The following is a 17,297-nucleotide window of genomic DNA, read 5'->3' on the forward strand; positions in this document are numbered from 1 at the left end:
GTATGTCTGGGATGGTGCCTTGGAATATGCATTTTGGAAAGTTCCACAAATATATTCTGATTTATACCCTTGGCTAAGAATGTATTAATCCCGAAGAGAAAATGAGCTGCATATACTTAAAGTGATATAACCATGAGTGGTGGTTCTTGCAGGTAGGCTTTGTGCAAGAGTTCAGCAATAAGAGCCCAAAGTGCAGATATTCAACATTCCCAGCTTGAAAACTCTTAGAATTGAATTTTGAATTGGCTAAACCCTATGCTGATTTGAAAGGGAAGGTTTACATGGGGAATAAATAATGGCGAGACTGTCAATACATTCAGAGAATTGTGGACTTCAAGATGTAAACCCTGTGGCCCCTTTGGAGAGGCTTCTTGAAGGATACAGGTATTAAGCTTTTACAAATTCATAAGATTTAGATGGGGGAGCATTCCAAGTGTAGGAACATTAGTACAAGTACAGCCTATATTGGTGAAGAAATTTTGAAGTGAGATGGAAAGCCAGAGTAAGGGAGAAAATTTCGAATTTTGTTTATTTAAAGGGCAGCATGAAGATACTTGGATATTTGAGAGAAAATAGGGAGTGTATCAGTTAGGAATGCTTTTAGCTGCGGAAACAACCAACCAAAAAACCACAAAACCCCCCAAACAACCCCAACTAATAGTGACTTTATCACTAAAGATATTTAATTATCTGACATAACAAGAAATTGGGGAAAAGGCATTCTGGCTAGTCTAGCAACTCAGTGATGTTATCAAGCAGCCAGGTATTTTTCATTATTGGAGGTAGGCTTTTTATCCTTGTGCTTGCTGCTCAGTAGTTTCAAGATAGCTGTGTAGCTGTAGGTATCACAACCAATTGAAAGACAAGAAGAGCAAGGGGTGCGGAATGGCATGGAGGGCATGGCAGGGACAGCATAATCTACCAGTTTCCTTCCGCAGCTCTCTCTTCAGCATAGGATTAAATTTCCTAGAAGCCCCCATCAGTCTTCTGTACATCTCTTTGTCCAGAGCTAGGTCACATGGCTAGTACTAGTTGCAATGGAGTTTACTGTAGCTCTAATGTCCTCTTCACTGTGTTAAACATTGCTTCATTTTAAAATACTCTTACTTAGGAAGGAATGAAATGAACATGGCATTTATCAATTAATATTGAGTTTAGCAATGAGTAACTTCTAAATCATACTTAGTAGGTTAAAATAAGTAAAGAGTTTATATTATTCTGCAACAAGAAATTTGGAAGGTGGCATTCCAGGTCTAGTACAGTGGCCTGAGAAGTGCCCTCAAGGAACCAGTATCCTCCTGTCTACTTGCTCTGCTTTCCTTAGTTTATGGATTTCCTCCCCCTGGTCCAAAGATTATCGTATAATAATTTCAAAGATCACATTGTGTTCTGGGTGGTGAATAAGTGGATGGGCAAAAGGCTTTTCCCTAGCAGTGCTTTGAGAAATGACCCTTCCTCCCCAGGTGCTTTAACCTATACCACCATTGACTCGAACTATGCCAAGGGTCTATGCATAGCTAGTAAAAGTTGAGTACGTTTTCCAGGTGTTTATTGTAAAGGCCCAAAATTCATAATTGTTAACAGTGAGCAAAAGAACACATTCCCACGTTGTAGCCAGCCTTTCAAACTAAATCATTTTGTGTCCTTCTGTTGTGTGTGCAGCTACTTCTTCCTAAGCAGAGTGCTGGTTTCCAATCATAGCTTGCATTATAAACAACATTGGTTCAAATAAGGCAAATCAGTTTCCTTAATTTAAAATAACTAATTCACATGTAGAAAACTCACTGTTACACTAAAAATACCTGTATTTTCACTTAGTAGAATATTAACTAGTTGTTAAATATTTACAAAGGCTATGCACAAAATGTACTATACACCACTGGTCTTCAGTTTACAAATCCAAAAGATGCCTTGTCTTCATCTTACTTGGCCTCTCAGCAGCACTTAAAACAGTACTGCATCTGGCCTTTTAAACACTTTCTTCTTTTGGTTTCTGTGACCCTATATACATGATTTTCTTGCTATCTCATTAGCTATTCCCTCTCAGTTTCTTTTGCCAACTCTCTATTTGCTTTTTAAATATTAGCCTTCTTCAGAGCTCAGTCTGTGCTGTCTTCTATCTCTCTCTTTTCTAGAATTGGATCAGTTCTCAGGCTAAATACCACTTAAATGCTGATGACCCCCAAATGTGTATTTCTAGCCCAGACGATCTCCTCTGAATTCCTTAATCACATGGCCAGTTATTTTTTAACATCTCCACTTTTTAAAAAAACAGACATGTCAAATTTAGGATTGATCCTGTTGATACCCTTATCATTCTCCCAGTTGCTCAATCAGGTTTGTGGAATAACCTTAATTCCTCAGTTTCTCCATTATTCACATCACAGACCTCAGCAAGTTGTATGTTTTACCCCTAAAATATACAGTTGGCCTTTCATATTCATAGGTTCTGTGTCTGTGGATTAACCAACTGTGAATTGAAAATATACAGGAAAAAAAATTTCACAAAGTTTCAAAAAGCAAAACTTGAATTTTCTGCAGTCTGAGTACTATGTTGGATCCACACAAATGAAGTAATATATAGTCATTTGTATTAGGTATTAAAAGTAATTTAGAGGTGCTTTAAAGTGCATACGAGGATGTGCTAGGTTTAATGGAAATACTGTGCTATTTTTGATCAGGAACCAGAGCATCCCTGGTTTTTGTTATCTGCGGGGTAGGGGTCAGAGAGCAGGGTCCGGAAACGTAACCCCGACTAATGCCTAGAGATGACTCTGTATTTAATGGAAACATATCTTCTTCACTGCCTCTACCCCTGTCCAGGCTTTTGTCATCTCAACTGGACTCTTGCAAAGTCTTCTAACTGGTCTGTCAGCTTCTGTTCCTAAAGAAAGAATGCTTTATCCGTACAACCACCATGATGACCTTCAATGTAAATTGGACTGTGCTCCACTGCTGAAAACTTTTTAATGGTTTCACAGTCCACTTTAATATTTAAAGTCCTTCCCAGGCTGTGTGAAATCTGACTGTTGCTTGCTCTTCAACCTCATTGGTGGCTGTCTTCCTCAGTCACCATTCTGTCCTGATTTATTTATTTTTTCCTCAGATGTGCTAAGGCTTTTTCTTTTCTGCTTTGGAGATTTTATGCATGAAGTTCCCACTGCCTAAACTGTTGTACCACCTACTCTTTGCTTTTCTGACTCCTTCTTCAGGTTTCAGTGCAAGTATCACTTTCTGAAGCTCCCTCTCCCCAGGTTCCCTATTCTAGGACCCTGTTGACCCTGTTACTTCTTTATAGCACTTTCCCACAAGTTGTCTTTTGTTTGTTTGCTTGTTTACCTGTCTTCATCACTGTACTGTTAGCTCCATGTTTTCAGACATCCATCTGTGTTTTACATCATGTGTACCCAGAAGGTGTCTAGGGTAGGTGCTCAAAATTTTTGAATGCATAGTTAATAGTCATGCATCTTAAGCGATGTTTATATTATTTTGAGGAAAAGAAAGATTTATAATTCTATTGAGCATGATCATACTGTGTTAAAAATATTAATAGTCTTTAGTTAATCCAATTTTTTTTTCAATTAAAACTTAAAAACTCTTCTAACTTGCAGTTTTATACCTGAACACAATGGGAGATCATTGAATGCAACTACTACTTCCCTAAGAGGGGAACATAGAAAATAATATGCTACTTTATATTTTTACAAAAAGTTTTAGAGCTTACAAAATACATTCATATTGTCTCATTTGAGCTTCACAATAGTCTTCTGAGTAGTTGGGGTATTTAACTTTATAAGCACTGATCTTACTACAAGGCATGTGACTTTGGGAGGTAAGTCATTTGCAAAATGAGACTATGAGGGTGGTGTGGGTATCCATAGAATTAATATATATGACAATATTTTGTAAACTACACAAAACAAAGCAGATGTTGGTAATAATGATATTACAACTAAGAAACTTAGCTTCCAGGACAGTTAAGTGGCATGTCTAGGATGTCACAGGTGTTAAGTGGTATGGTTGATAACCAAACCCAGGCTGTATAGTGAAATAAAAAAAAATCAAAAGGTTGAGTGGTAACATACTAGAATGTCTTCATAAATCTATGTGTGAGGTTGGGGGAGTGGGAGCTTGGGTTTTGAAATTTTGTAATTAATTTAAAATAGTAATGTCATGCTTTATTAAATGGTCATATACGCACTGTATGCATTGAGTATACACTGAGCAAATAAGAATACTGTGACACCTTTTTATGCATTTGATACAAAATTAACTTGCTAGCTATACATTAAATATTTAACTAATATTTTCCATCTTAAGAGTTGGAAGGAAAATGAAAGGTGATTTTTAATGGTCTAGAATAGATTGTAATGAAAGCTGCTTAAGCAGCTTCTTTTTGTTCATTTTTCCCTTTAGCAAACAGAGGCTTTGAGAATTTCCTCATATATACCTGATTTCTCTTGGAAGTGCTATAAAAGCTGTTTTAATTCATGTTTGTTAATCGTTGTGGTTTTTACCCACTACAAAGAATTTATAAAATAGACTATTATACTACGTTTAACCATTAAGTAGCAATAGACAATTCTTCTAAAATTTAAAAAATATAGGAAATATTTAAAAGTAGCAAAAAGCCATCCATATTGTTACCTCCCAAAGATAGCCTTTGTAAATATTTTGGTTTCTGTCTTGACAATCTTGCAGTTAACTGTTAGAGGTAAGTCTTGAATGAACTTTTGCCTTCTGTTTTTCAGAATTCCTTTTTTTTTTTTTTCCAGAACAGCAGTTATCATAGCTGATTGCTTCCTTGAGGGCTATATTTGATCTGAACAGTGATGCTATTAAGACTACACTAGATACTATACTTACAGTTATTAAATTAAGTCATACTTCATTGAACAGCAATGTAAACAGTTACTTGGATAATAATAGCTACTGAATAAAAAGGAGCCTTAAAAATTCATAGAATTAACAGGAAAAACTGGATGTAGAATTGTAGTTGAAGTCAATAATTTGGTGGAGAGCAGAAAATAAAGGGATAAAAGGCAATGAGAATTGAAGTCTGAGGTACTTGAATCACAGAACTCAGGAGCAGTAAGGCAGCTGAACTGGCAGGCTAGATTCTTATGCAGCTCCCCAGTTTACGGACTAGGGAATTGAGCCTTCAGCAGTGAAGTGACTTACCCAAGATTATATAGTCAGCTAGTGTAAAAACCAGGACTAGGAGAGTCCAAGGTTCCTGACTTACAGTTTAACCTTTGTTTCCCATACAAGAAGTAGCAAGAACTGGGCTTGACATTATAGAAAATGAATTCTACAAATACTAACTTTGTATGAAGTTTGTGGCACCTAGGTTCTCTTTAACAATAGCTGGGTCTCTGTGGAAAAGGAAAGAAAATATGGTAAACTTTCAGATTCAAATGCCCAAATTCATATTCTGACCAATTCCTTTTTGGTATCATTACCCTTTCTTTGTGATTTCATCGTTCTGAAGTATACTACATACTAGAATAACTGATAATTATAATTGAAATGATAAAATATGGTATATATTAAATATTAGTTTGGAAATATCTCATGGTGGGAAAGAACAAGATAGAGGATATTATTATAAAACTTAAAAATTGCACCATAGACACAAAAGCTGTTGAAGAAAGCATTACAGATCACAAAAGGCAATAAAGTGAATTATGAGTTTGCATGTGTATCGCTGGGTCAGAAGAGATGGCAGAGCCATGGCCAATATACCCCTTCAGGCAGTGAACACATGTGAAGCCAGTTTTGGAGTGAGAAAAATACTTTTTAATATTTCTGAAGTTAAGCCAAAGAACGCCTCAGTATTTATAATGAAGCAAAGATCTTGGTTCAATTTAAGAAGGTGTTAGACTGGGGTCAGTAAATATATGGCACCCTTGCACGTCAGCACTGCATCCACCATACTCCCTGCCCCCCAGCGCTACCCTTTACTTATGACAGATGTGGATGATTAATAGCAACTCATTTTCCACTGAACCTAGAGGTGGTTTAAGATCCTTCTTAATGGAGCATATTTTCAGCAGCTCCTCTGAATTAATAATTGGCAAGAGTGATAAACTTTGTTTTCCAGGCCGGCATTAGATATTTTCTGGATATTTTTCTTGCTAAAGTAGACTAATGTAAAAGTTAGTAAATCAGTCAGTAACCATGCAAGAAGAGCTAACTACTCACTTGCTGAGTAATAAAGGTTTTTTCTCTATAGCACTGTTTTATCTGATTGGATGCTAGTATGTAATTTTACTAACATAGAAATACAAGATACTACTTTGTGGGGTTTTTTGGTTTTGATTTTTTGGTTTTGAGACAGTGTCTTGGTCTGTCGCCCAGGCTGGAGTGCAGTGGCACAATCTCGGCTCCCTGCAACCTCCGCCTCCTGGGCCCAAGCTATTCTCCTGCCTCAGCCTCCCAAGTAGCTGGGACTACAGGCACACACCACTATGCCCAGCTAATTTTTTGTATTTTTATTAGAGACAGAGTTTTACTGTGTTGGCCAGGCTGGTCTCAAACTCCTGACTTCAGGTGACCTGCCCACCTTGGCCTCCAAAGTGCTGGGATTACAGGCATGAGCCACCATGTCCAGCCACAAGGTATTACTTTGGATGCATACCACTTTATTCTAGAATGGCATTTGTAATGCCATAGTTTTCTGGAAATCCTTAGTAGTTTTAGAAAATGGTAGAATTGTTAAGAATTTATTTTTAAATCTATGCTGTATATAATTTAATGTTGGATAATTGCATGGAAATTGTATATAATGAATGTGTGAAATCATGTTCTATCAACTTCTTGAATGTTGTGATGTTTCAACCATTCATTCAATAAAAAATATGGGAGGGCAAGTGAAAATTAAGCCAAACCAGTTGTACTAGGGAGTGATTCTCACCCCCCCCAAGTTAAAGGAGACTATTTTTTATTAAAAAGATACATAGCATATACAGTCATGTTTCTCAAAGAGAAGGCAGTATTGGGGATGTAAGAGCCGTTTTCTAAGTGGAGATGCCCATGCTTTTATCCCAGAGGGCAGACATATCCGACTCTTGGAAGGGCGGGCCCAGGCCAGGAAATACAATTTGAAAAAGCTCCCTAGATGATTTTGAGTCTACCTTGCCCTCAAGGACTGCTGAAGTCTGGGAACTTTAGAATCTAAAATTGGGTTTGTTTTCCAGACAGAATTCCCAAGAGAGAATTACTGTGGAAAGCTGCTATAGACCATTTATTGTGATCATCCATTGTGATAAAATGGCAGACATTCTTAGTTTGGTATAGGTGTATTATGTGTTTTACATAAATCTTAGTATTTCTGATATTTTAAATACCTTTTAATTATTGAGTAGTCTCTTTAGAGAGTTGTTTTTTATTTAAATCATTGGCTTAGCTTAATTAAATGGTCCCATATTTCTGAATCAGAGGGCTATTTTGACATTTAATAATCCTGTCTCTTTCAAGTTAGTACTGTTACCTGAGATACAGAATTATACGTAACCAAGTTGTATATATATGTGCATGTGTATTTCAGGCCACATGCACAAGTGTTGTGTATGTTCAGATCATTAGAAGGTAGGAATGATCAAATGCATTATAAGCTGTTTCTGTAATCTCTGTTGTTGATAGCTATAAATCATGTTCATTGTGGAAATTTGGAAAAATGTGAAAAGGATAAAGTAGAAATCTGAACTCACTCATTATGCTGTCCCCCAGAAATAACATCTGTTGCATTATTCAGTTTCTTCCTGGTTCGATCTTTGGAGGTGCTGTTTCCAGGATTTTATCCATTTCTTCTAGGTTTTTTTAGACTGTGTGTATGGAATTATTCATAGTAGTCTCCCAGGGTTTTTTGTATTACTGTGGGGTCGGTGGTGATGCTCCCTTTGTCATTTCTCATTGTGTTTATTTGGATCTTCTCCCGTTTTTCTAGCTCGTGGTCTATCTTATTTAATCTTCAAATAACCAACTCCTGGATTTGTTGATCTTTTGTATGGTTTTTCACATCCCATTGTCCTTCAGTTCAGCTCTAATTTTGGTTATTTCTTGTCTTCTCCTAGCTTTGGGGTTAATTTCCTCTTATTTCTCTAATTCTTCTAGGTGTAATGTTAGGTTGTTAATTTGAGATCTTTCAGACTTTTTGATATGGTTATTCAGTGGTACAAACTTCCCTCTTTATAAACTTCCGTCTTTAGCTGTGTCCCAGAGATTTTGGTATGTTTTATCTTTGTTATCACTAGTTTCAAAGCATTTCTTGATGTCTGCCTTAATTTTATTGTTTACCCAAAGGTCATTCAAGAGTAGGTTGTTCAGTTTACCAGTAATTGTATGGTGTTGAGTGATTTTCTTAGTATTGAGTTCTATTTTTATTGAGCTATGGTCCAAGAGTATGGCAGCATAATTTCAGGTTTTTTGATTTAGTTGAGGATTGTTTTATGGCTGATTGTGTGTTCTGTTTTGAAGTATGTGCCATGTGCAGATGAGAAGAATGTATATTCTGTTGTTTTTTAGTGGAGAGTTCTGTAGATGTCTGTTAGGTCTTTTTGGTCAAGTATCAAGTTCAGGTCTCGAAAATCTTTGCTAATTTTCTACCTTGGTTATCCGCCTAATATTGTCAGTGGGATGTTAAAGCCTCACACTATTATTGTGTGGCAATCTAAGTCTCTTTATAGGTCTTTAAGAACTTGTTTTATCAGTCTGAGTGCTCCTGTGTTGGGTGCATATGTGTTTAGGACAGTTAGATCTTGTTGAATTGATCCCTTTACTGTTATGTAATGTCCATCTTTGTCTTTTTTGATCTTTGTGGTTTTACAGTCTGTTTTGTCTGAAATTAGGATTGAAACCCCTTCTCCCTTCATTTGCTTGGTAGATTTTTCTCCATCCCTTACTTTGAGGCTCTGGGTGTCATTGCATGTGAGATGGGTCTCTTAAAGACAGCGTACCAATGGGTCTTGCTTCTTTATCCAGCCTGCCACTCTATGCCTTTTAATTGGGATTAAATTTCAGCCTGGTTGGAGGACGTCTGCTGGAAACTAGCATGGTCAGTTGGAAGAAAGAAGACAGGCTGGCATTTTCGGTTGCCAAACTTCGTGCACTGGTTCTTTCTTTCTTATCTGTGTGGGCTGATGTTCTTTAACTGTTGTATAATTCGAGTACAGTCAGTTAACTTCTTTTCTGGATGTTTTCAGAAGGCCAAGGCTTTGTGCCTTGGCCTTTTATTTGTGCAGGGTCTTTATTTGTCACTGAGTTCTTTCCTGGGTTTCACAGCAGGGTGTGTTAGCAAAGTATTTTTGGTGTTGAAGTTTAAGCTGTGATCCAGTAGATGGTGCTTAAGCGTAATGGCTAGTAGGCAGGCTCTTGCTCCACGGCATGGCCCCTCTGTATTTCATCACCATTGCAGCTGTGCTTCCTCTCCGTGCTCTGAAAGTGTGGGCTCCTCTCCCACTTAAGTGCTGGCTGCAGATCTGGCCTTTATACTCCCAGGCTGCACACTGCTGCCCTTGGATGAGCTCAGGCTTCATGTTCCCTTCCCAGCTTGGAGGCAGCAGGGGAAGGGACCTTGGCAATAGCTGTGGCAGAGGGCCTTTCACTTGCCTCTTGGGGCTCCACCCCAGAGAAATGCAGACCCTCTACTAATCAGTGTGATTGGCCTGGGGTGGGGTGGCTGCATTGAGGGCTCAAGCTGGGGAGTCTTACCTGGTGATGACTGAGGTGGGGGACACTTACTGCGGGACTGACTGGCCTGTTCTCCTTAGGGCGGCTATGACTTGCTAAAGGTATAGTTAAAGCACTCAGGGTCTTCGCTCCTTCCCCAGTCCGAGGGCAACAAGGGCAGTACAACTGAAGTGGCAGAGAGGCTTTCAGTTGTCTCTGGGAGCGAAATCAGAGAAATGCAGAGCCATTGCTACTGTTCAGCCAAGGATTGGGAAGGCTGCACTGCTGGCCCAAGCTTGGGGCTCTGCCTGCTGAAAAATGCGGGGATTGAGGGCTCATAGTGAGAAGAAGCTGAGCTCCTCTACAATGACTGCCGTGCTTTAAGTGTGAATAAAGCTCTCAGGCTCTTTGTTTCTTCTCCAGTCCAAGAGCAGCCGGTGCAGAACCGCTGCTATTGGTTGCCTCTGGGAGCCCCTCCCCAGGGAAACAGAGTCACTAGCAGTGGGAATGCTCAGCTTGGGGTAGCTAAGCTGAGCTGAATGGCTATTCAGTGGTTCCGAGAGCAGGCGTACCTGGTGAAAAGTGGGGAGTGGGGTCTCACAGAGAAAAGAGACTGGGCTTCTCTCCATAGCGTGGCTGTGGTATGCCAGAGTTGCCATCAGGCCCTCTGTTCCTTTCTCAGCTTGAGGGTAGCAAGGGCGGTACCACTGCATCTGCAGTGGTAGAGGGGCTGTGGGTTGTCTTTGGGATTTTCTCCTTAGAGAAATGCAGAGCTGCCACCCACTGAAGTGTTTGGGTAGGGGCAAGGCAGATGTGCTGGGGGTCTAGGTTGAGAGGCACCCTGCCCCTACCTGGAGGTGAAAACCCATCTGGCCCATTTTCCATAAGGCTGCTGCACTGTGCCGGGGTCCCTGTCAGTCCCCAGCCGCTAAGCAGCCTTCTAAGCCTCAAGGCAACAGAAAAGAGGTCTGGTGAGCAGCAAAAATGGCAGCCTGTTTGCTCCCTCTGGGAGATCCATCCTAGGGAGGTGCAGAGCTGCTACCAGCCTGAGTGTTTGTTCCTTAGGGCAATGTTGCTCCAACGATTTAACAGACTGGCAGGTAACTATCATGTCAAAAGGTTGGCTTGACTTATTCCATCCATATTTTATAAATTTTTATGGCTGCATAATATTCTTTCAAGTTAGTCTGCCATATTTTTTCTTTTATCTTCTGTTTTTTTAGTTGTATTAAAACATTCACACTTTATCATCGTTAGGATTTTAGAAGACGTTTTTATATGTCATAGCTTTTTTTCTTCTGCCTTTTTTGAATTATTTACATTGAATCAATTTCTAGGAATGGAATCTCAGTTAAAAAGAGGGAATATTTTTTACAGCTTTTGATATTAATTGCCAAATGACTTTTCAGACAGGCTTACACTGTTCAAGTGCTCCTCTGTCTCCTCAAATCTGCCTACTCACTGGCCGTCAGAACTTATTAACTCATTCAGTCAGGGGTTAGGAGGACAAATAAGAGACTGAAATTTAAATCCATCAGTCTTGTTACTTTGTTGGTGTCTCTTGTCATATTTTCAGCAGAGCCAGTGTCGACACTAGCATTTCAAAAGATATTTTAAAAATTAAATGTGAAATTCAGTGATTTATTGATTTGAATTGACTGCAGGGTGTTTGTGGAAGTAAGACTTAAATAATCATGAATATAAGCTTGGAAAGGAATTACTGTTCAGCAATTGGATTTTAAAATAAATGTTTGAAACCTTTGGATGTTAGTATAGTCATCCCCCTACTCCCTACCCTAGTCATCCTAGGAAATTTTGTTCTCAATCCATTGGTTCTGCCATTGCATAAAATACTTTGACTTTTTTGGCTTTTTTTTTTTTTTCAGTACCCACAATGTGACAAATTTTGTCATTTGATATTTGGACTGCTTTTGAAAATAGCAATAGTAATTCAAAACAAAGTCTAAAATAAAATGGTGATAAACTGCATAGTATTATCCTGGCTTAAAAGAAAAAGCCAAATGTGATTTGTAAAATAGTAAGGCAAGATTTGTAAATAAATGCCATGTAGAAGTGAGGTGATGGAGAACAACAGAGAGACATATTCCTGAACTAGGTTTCAAAATACTTCCAAAATACAGGATTTGACTCTTCTTTTCCCTTCAGTGGCAGCAACTGTGCACATCCTGTCCAAAGGGACTGCTTTGAAGAACCACTCATATGCACGAAAAACTTCTGTTTTTGTTACAGACTCTTAATTTTATAGTCTTAGTATATGGGAACAAAGAAAATAGTATGTGATCATGTAATTTATTGCATTTAGGTACCTTTTAGACATTTTTGCTTAACCGTATAACATCTTCAGTTAGTCTTATTTTCAAATGATTTTAAACATCCTATTTGCTGAGTAGTTTAAAATGTGTGAAATTATTGTATTGCTCTAGATTTCTCCAAGAATGTGCTCTTGATGGTTCATCATGGTAAAGGTATGAATTAAGTAATACTTTACTTAGCAATGATTCTCAACCAAGGCAATTTTGCCCCCTAGGAGACATTTGACAATGTCTGCATACATTTTTTTATTGCCACAACTTTGCCGGGGGCCGGGGGAAAGGGGGGCAGCAAGGGTAGAATGCCACTGATATCTAGTGGATAGAAGCAAGGGATGATATTATGCCTCCCACAGCGCACAAACCCCCGCCCCCACCACCCAAGTGAAGAATTATCTGGTCTAAAATATCAGTTGTGCTGAGGTTAAGAAACCCTATCTTAGCCTAAGATCTGCTCAGAAACAGAGCTGTATTCGGTTTCCCACTTACCTTTGCCAAGAAAACCTCATTCACGCCTCAGTTCCCTTATCTGGAAAATAAAGAGAGTAATATTTACCTTATATAATTATAGTTAGCACAATTTCCAAGACGGTGGTAAGCAGGCAGCGCATACTGTTCTCATTGTTGTCACCACCAATAATACCAAGCATGTCAAAAATTACTAAAATTATAAAGTTTGATGAGTACTTAAATGCATCTATAGTTTTTGGATTTCTCTGTTAATTTTGCTCATTTAAGAAGAATTCGCATATCCTTTGTGAAATAGCTGTGCTGTTGCAAGTATGACTACTTAGAAGTTTTTGTTTTCCATGTGTTTTCTAATTACACTTAATTCAGACTACTCTATTCATACTTGTATTATCAAAATAATAATGGCTTAAATGCTGTGAAAAATTTGTAGAATGATTGTACATATTTAGTGGACTCTGAGTCTTTAGAATAAGGACTCTTAGTAAGCTTATGGACTGTGGCCTCTTCTTTTTTAGGGCTACATCTACAGTAGTAGCTGTGGCTTATTAGACATCTTGTCTGTAATCATGGTAATTATGGTATTTTTCTCTTTCTTTCTAATGGCCCCCTGATGATTTTATTGATGTACTTTTACTTTAGGGAGGACAATCAGCTGATTTAGTAATTGTACCATGCCTTCATTAAAGATGTTTAGGGCCAGGCGCGGTGGCTCATGCCTGTAATCCCAACACTTTGGGAGGCCGAGGTGGTCGGATCACCAGAGGTCAGGAGTTTGAGACCAGCCTGACCAACATGGTGAAACCCCGTCTCTACTAAAAATACGAAAAATTAGCTGAGCATGGTGATGGGTGCCTGTAATCCCAGCTACTCCGGAGGCTGAGGCAGGAGAATTGCTTGAACTCAGGAGGCAGAGGTTGCAGCGAGCCAAGATCGTGTCACTGCACTCCAGCCTGGGTGCAACAGAGCGAGACTCAGTCTCAAAAAAAAAAAAAATTGTTTAATATGCCATCAAAAAAAAAAAAAAAAACACACACGCACACAAAACTACATTGATCATATTTATTTTATTTGATCTTTGCAGTAGTCATAAAAGGTGAATGAACAGTTATGTAATGTGCCTCCCAAATGCATGTAGGTAATGTATGTAATGTCAGATTATAGATTTGAAGATGTATTGGTAAAAATGTAATGGTAAAAAAAATGTATTGGGGAATGTCAGTGTAGAATTTGAAGGGTTCTTTCTCCAACACTATCTTGGCCAGTGTAAATAAATGTATTTCAAGACCTTAAAGAGGATTAGGGGGATTCACCAGAGAACCACATCTTGGTGAAAATATTCTATAGAGACATTAAATTCCTGTAATTTTAAGATTCTGTCTATACCCTTCAAATCACATTTTACTCACTAACTAAGCCTGCTTCTTTGACTATGAACATCGTATCTCTTTCACAAGGAAGCAAAGTACCTAGCATGTAATTTTCTTTCTCTTTTTCCTTTTCTGACCTGAAGAAATGTACAGTTTCAATGGGGAGACAAAGACCAACCAGCCAACAGAAAACTGATACTAAAATATGAAGAATGAGAAAAATACATTAAGAATTTTTTTCTTGCCGGGCGCAGTGGCTCAAGCCTGTAATCCCAGCACTTTGGGAGGCCGAGACGGGCGGATCACGAGGTCAGGAGATCGAGACCATCCTGGCTAACACGGTGAAACCCCGTCTCTACTAAAAATACAAAAACTAGCCGGGCGAGGTGGCGGGTGCCTGTAGTCCCAGCTACCCCGGAGGCTGAGGCAGGAGAATGGCGTAAACCCGGGAGGCGGAGCTTGCAGTGAGCTGAGATCCGGCCACTGCACTCCAGTCCCGGCGACAGAGCGAGACTCCGCCTCAAAAAAAAAAAAAAAAAAAAAAAAGAATTTTTTTCTTTAGAGCCTGTTTGATAATGTTTTCAATAAATAATTTCTACTAATTAATTTGTAAATAATTAATTTCTAAGTACGTTAACTGCTTATTCCATGGCAGTATAATTGAAATGTCAGTGGTTAAAGAGACATTTAGACTATGTTCTCTTTATATGACCCATGCTTCCTGCCCTTAAGTTTTTTCCTAAAATCTTCCTGTTACTTTTCTAAATCTAGAATACAAAGCCCTTGAGGAATAGCAGCTGAGTTTAAACAGTATCTAGTGAAAGCCTGAAAGAATCCTCAAATCTTTTAGAAGAATGACTTTAACTGTTGTGATCAGAATTCAGACCAAGTCATGGGAGAGATCCAAGATGAAATCATTTTATCACCTAAAAGATTGTCAGCGTTTTTGATTACAGCCTTCTTAGTGGGTTGGAGATGGCATTTCACTGTGGTTTTGATTTTGATTTTCCTGATGACTAAATGATGCTGAGCATCTTTTCAGGTGCTTACTGGGCAGTGTCACTTCCAATTTAAAACATGTACTTGAGTAGTGATTTTGCTTGTGATTTTTAGGAGAAAGGCTTAGAAGTTTATTTATAGGACCATAACATTTATGAGAACTTCAGGTTGACCATGTTTATAAGTTTAGTTTATTAGATTTATAAGAATTATAGGTAATTGGGAAGATTCACCAGCGGTTAGTGGAAATATCTAAAGAAGAAATTGAATCTGTTCAATTAATAATTGCAGTTTAAAATCTAAATAATTGAAAGCCAGTGGTAAGTGATACATTTTGACAGATTTGTAAGTTAAGTAAAAACTTAAAGCTAACTTTAAAAGCTGGGACTAATTTTTTGAATTTGCTTGTAATTTGCATAAATCAAATATTAATTAAAAAATAAAATTAAACTTCTAGATTTTATTTTCTTTGCACAAAAACTACTCCTGGCACAAAAACCACTTCCAAGGGCTCCAAAAGCAGCTCACATCTTCGCCCTTTTAGCAAATGGCTTAATTTTAATCATCTAATTATTTATATTAGGCCAGCTCTAACATACGTCTTCCTTTGCAGTAGATCTTTCAAGTTTTCTCTTCTGTTCTCTTTTCAGGCTTTCTAATTATAAGAACCGAACAATAGAACTAAGTATTTAAAAATATCGTTAAAAAGAAAAACTTAAAATTCTTCTCCTTATTTAAAAAAAAAAAAAGGGAGAGCCAAGTTTTCCTCTGCTACCCAGGCTGTAGTGCAGTGACACAGTCATAGCTCATTGTAGCCTCAAACTTCTGGGCTGCAGTGATCCTCTTTCCTCAGCCTTCCGAGTAATTGGGACTGCAGGTGCATGCCACCACACGTGGCTCATCTTTTGTATTTTTAGTAGAGATGGGGTTCCACCATGTTGGCCAGGCTGGTCTTGAACTCCTAGCCTCAAGTGATCCTCCTGCCTCAGCCTCCCTAGTAGCTGGGATTACAGGCACAAGCTGCGTGTCTCCTTAGGGTTGTGGTGAGAATTAAATAAGTCAATATATAAACACCTAAAAGAGGATCTGGCAAGAGGTATATGGATTAGCAATTACAGTGTTATTACTTACTAATAATGTTACTAACATTATTAATACTAATGCAGTGTTACTAATTAATAACAATATAACTAATGTTAGTAACTGTTACTAATATTATTAATAATGTTACTAGATCCTGACTAGAGGATCTAGTAAGAGTTGTATGTATTAGTAGTTATTAATGTTACTACTATGTACCGCATATTAAGTATATATTTTTTATATTATTAGATTATATTCTTAGGAGTTCGCTAGGATACTTGCTGCCATATATAAATCATTTTTTCCCCTTTGGAAAATGTAATCCAGGTTACAAACAATGGAGTTACAAGTTAAGCCCTTAGGACATAAAAGTTTATAAATCAGCATTGGTCAGGCTCCAGGTTATTTAGTATTTGCTAGATTAAAGCCACTGGTAGTAGAGTTATTCCTTGAAGGCATTAGGTCTTATGCACATCAAAGTTTGTGTATGAATATATATGATCAAAATCACTAACTCTGTTCATGAGTGAATAGCCTGAGTACTTGAATTTGAAATGAATGTTTGCTGTCTTATTTGAGAGTGTCAAGATAAGAATGTTTTGGCTACAATTTGTAGTAATTGTCTCTTTGAGTAGAATTCTGCCTTTGTTATTTTGTAGTCTTGATGCATGCATTTAATTCTTCCCTGTACCTGCTGTAAGAAAAATGTAGTCAAATGCATAGCCAATTTCATGATCTCAGAAGCACATATTGAAGTGTACCTGCTAATTTCTGTTGCTTTTGCAGGTCTTGAATATTTAAGCATTGATATGATAAGTGCCTGATAAATACATTTTGCATGGACAAATTAATACACAGGATTAACTAGAGCAAGATATATTGGAGAAAGGGCACCTGGTGCCTGGGAAGACCCATTAGTAGATTACTTACCTAGTGATAAGAGTCTAAACTAGGATGCTGACAGGTGAATGGAGAAAAAATAAAGGATAAACACTGCAGAAGAAAAATTAATAAAACCTGGTGACTGTGTAGCTCTATAAAAATAGTTGTGATTAAAATACGATTTAAAATCATATCTGCTACCAACCATGTTCTTTATATCTTCTTCTAACTTCTAGGATCATTATTATTCTCTAAATTCAATTAACCTATACCTGGGTACTTAGTTTTCACCTAACAAACATAACTAAAGTAGATTAGAAAAGGTCAACCTGCACATAGGTAGGGGTGTGTGTGTGTGTGTGTGTGTGTGTGTGTGTGTGTAGTATTAGTAAGATTCCCTCTTATTATTCTCTAAATTCAATTAACCTATACCTGGGTACTTAGTTTTCACCTAACAAACATAACTAAAGTAGATTAGAAAAGGTCAACCTGCACA

At 38.0% G+C, this 17,297-nt stretch overlaps 1 protein-coding gene across 2 annotated transcripts in view; it reads left to right on the plus strand.

Annotated features, from left to right (window-relative positions):
* UBL3 (ubiquitin-like 3) overlaps positions 1–17,297 on the plus strand; it is a 92,764-nt gene that overhangs the window by 43,488 nt on the left and 31,979 nt on the right. The window lies entirely within an intron of this gene.

The sequence above is a fragment of the Colobus angolensis genome, unplaced genomic scaffold, assembly GCF_000951035.1.
Source record: "Colobus angolensis palliatus isolate OR3802 unplaced genomic scaffold, Cang.pa_1.0 Scaffold255, whole genome shotgun sequence".
Classification (NCBI taxonomy): Eukaryota; Metazoa; Chordata; class Mammalia; order Primates; family Cercopithecidae; genus Colobus; species Colobus angolensis.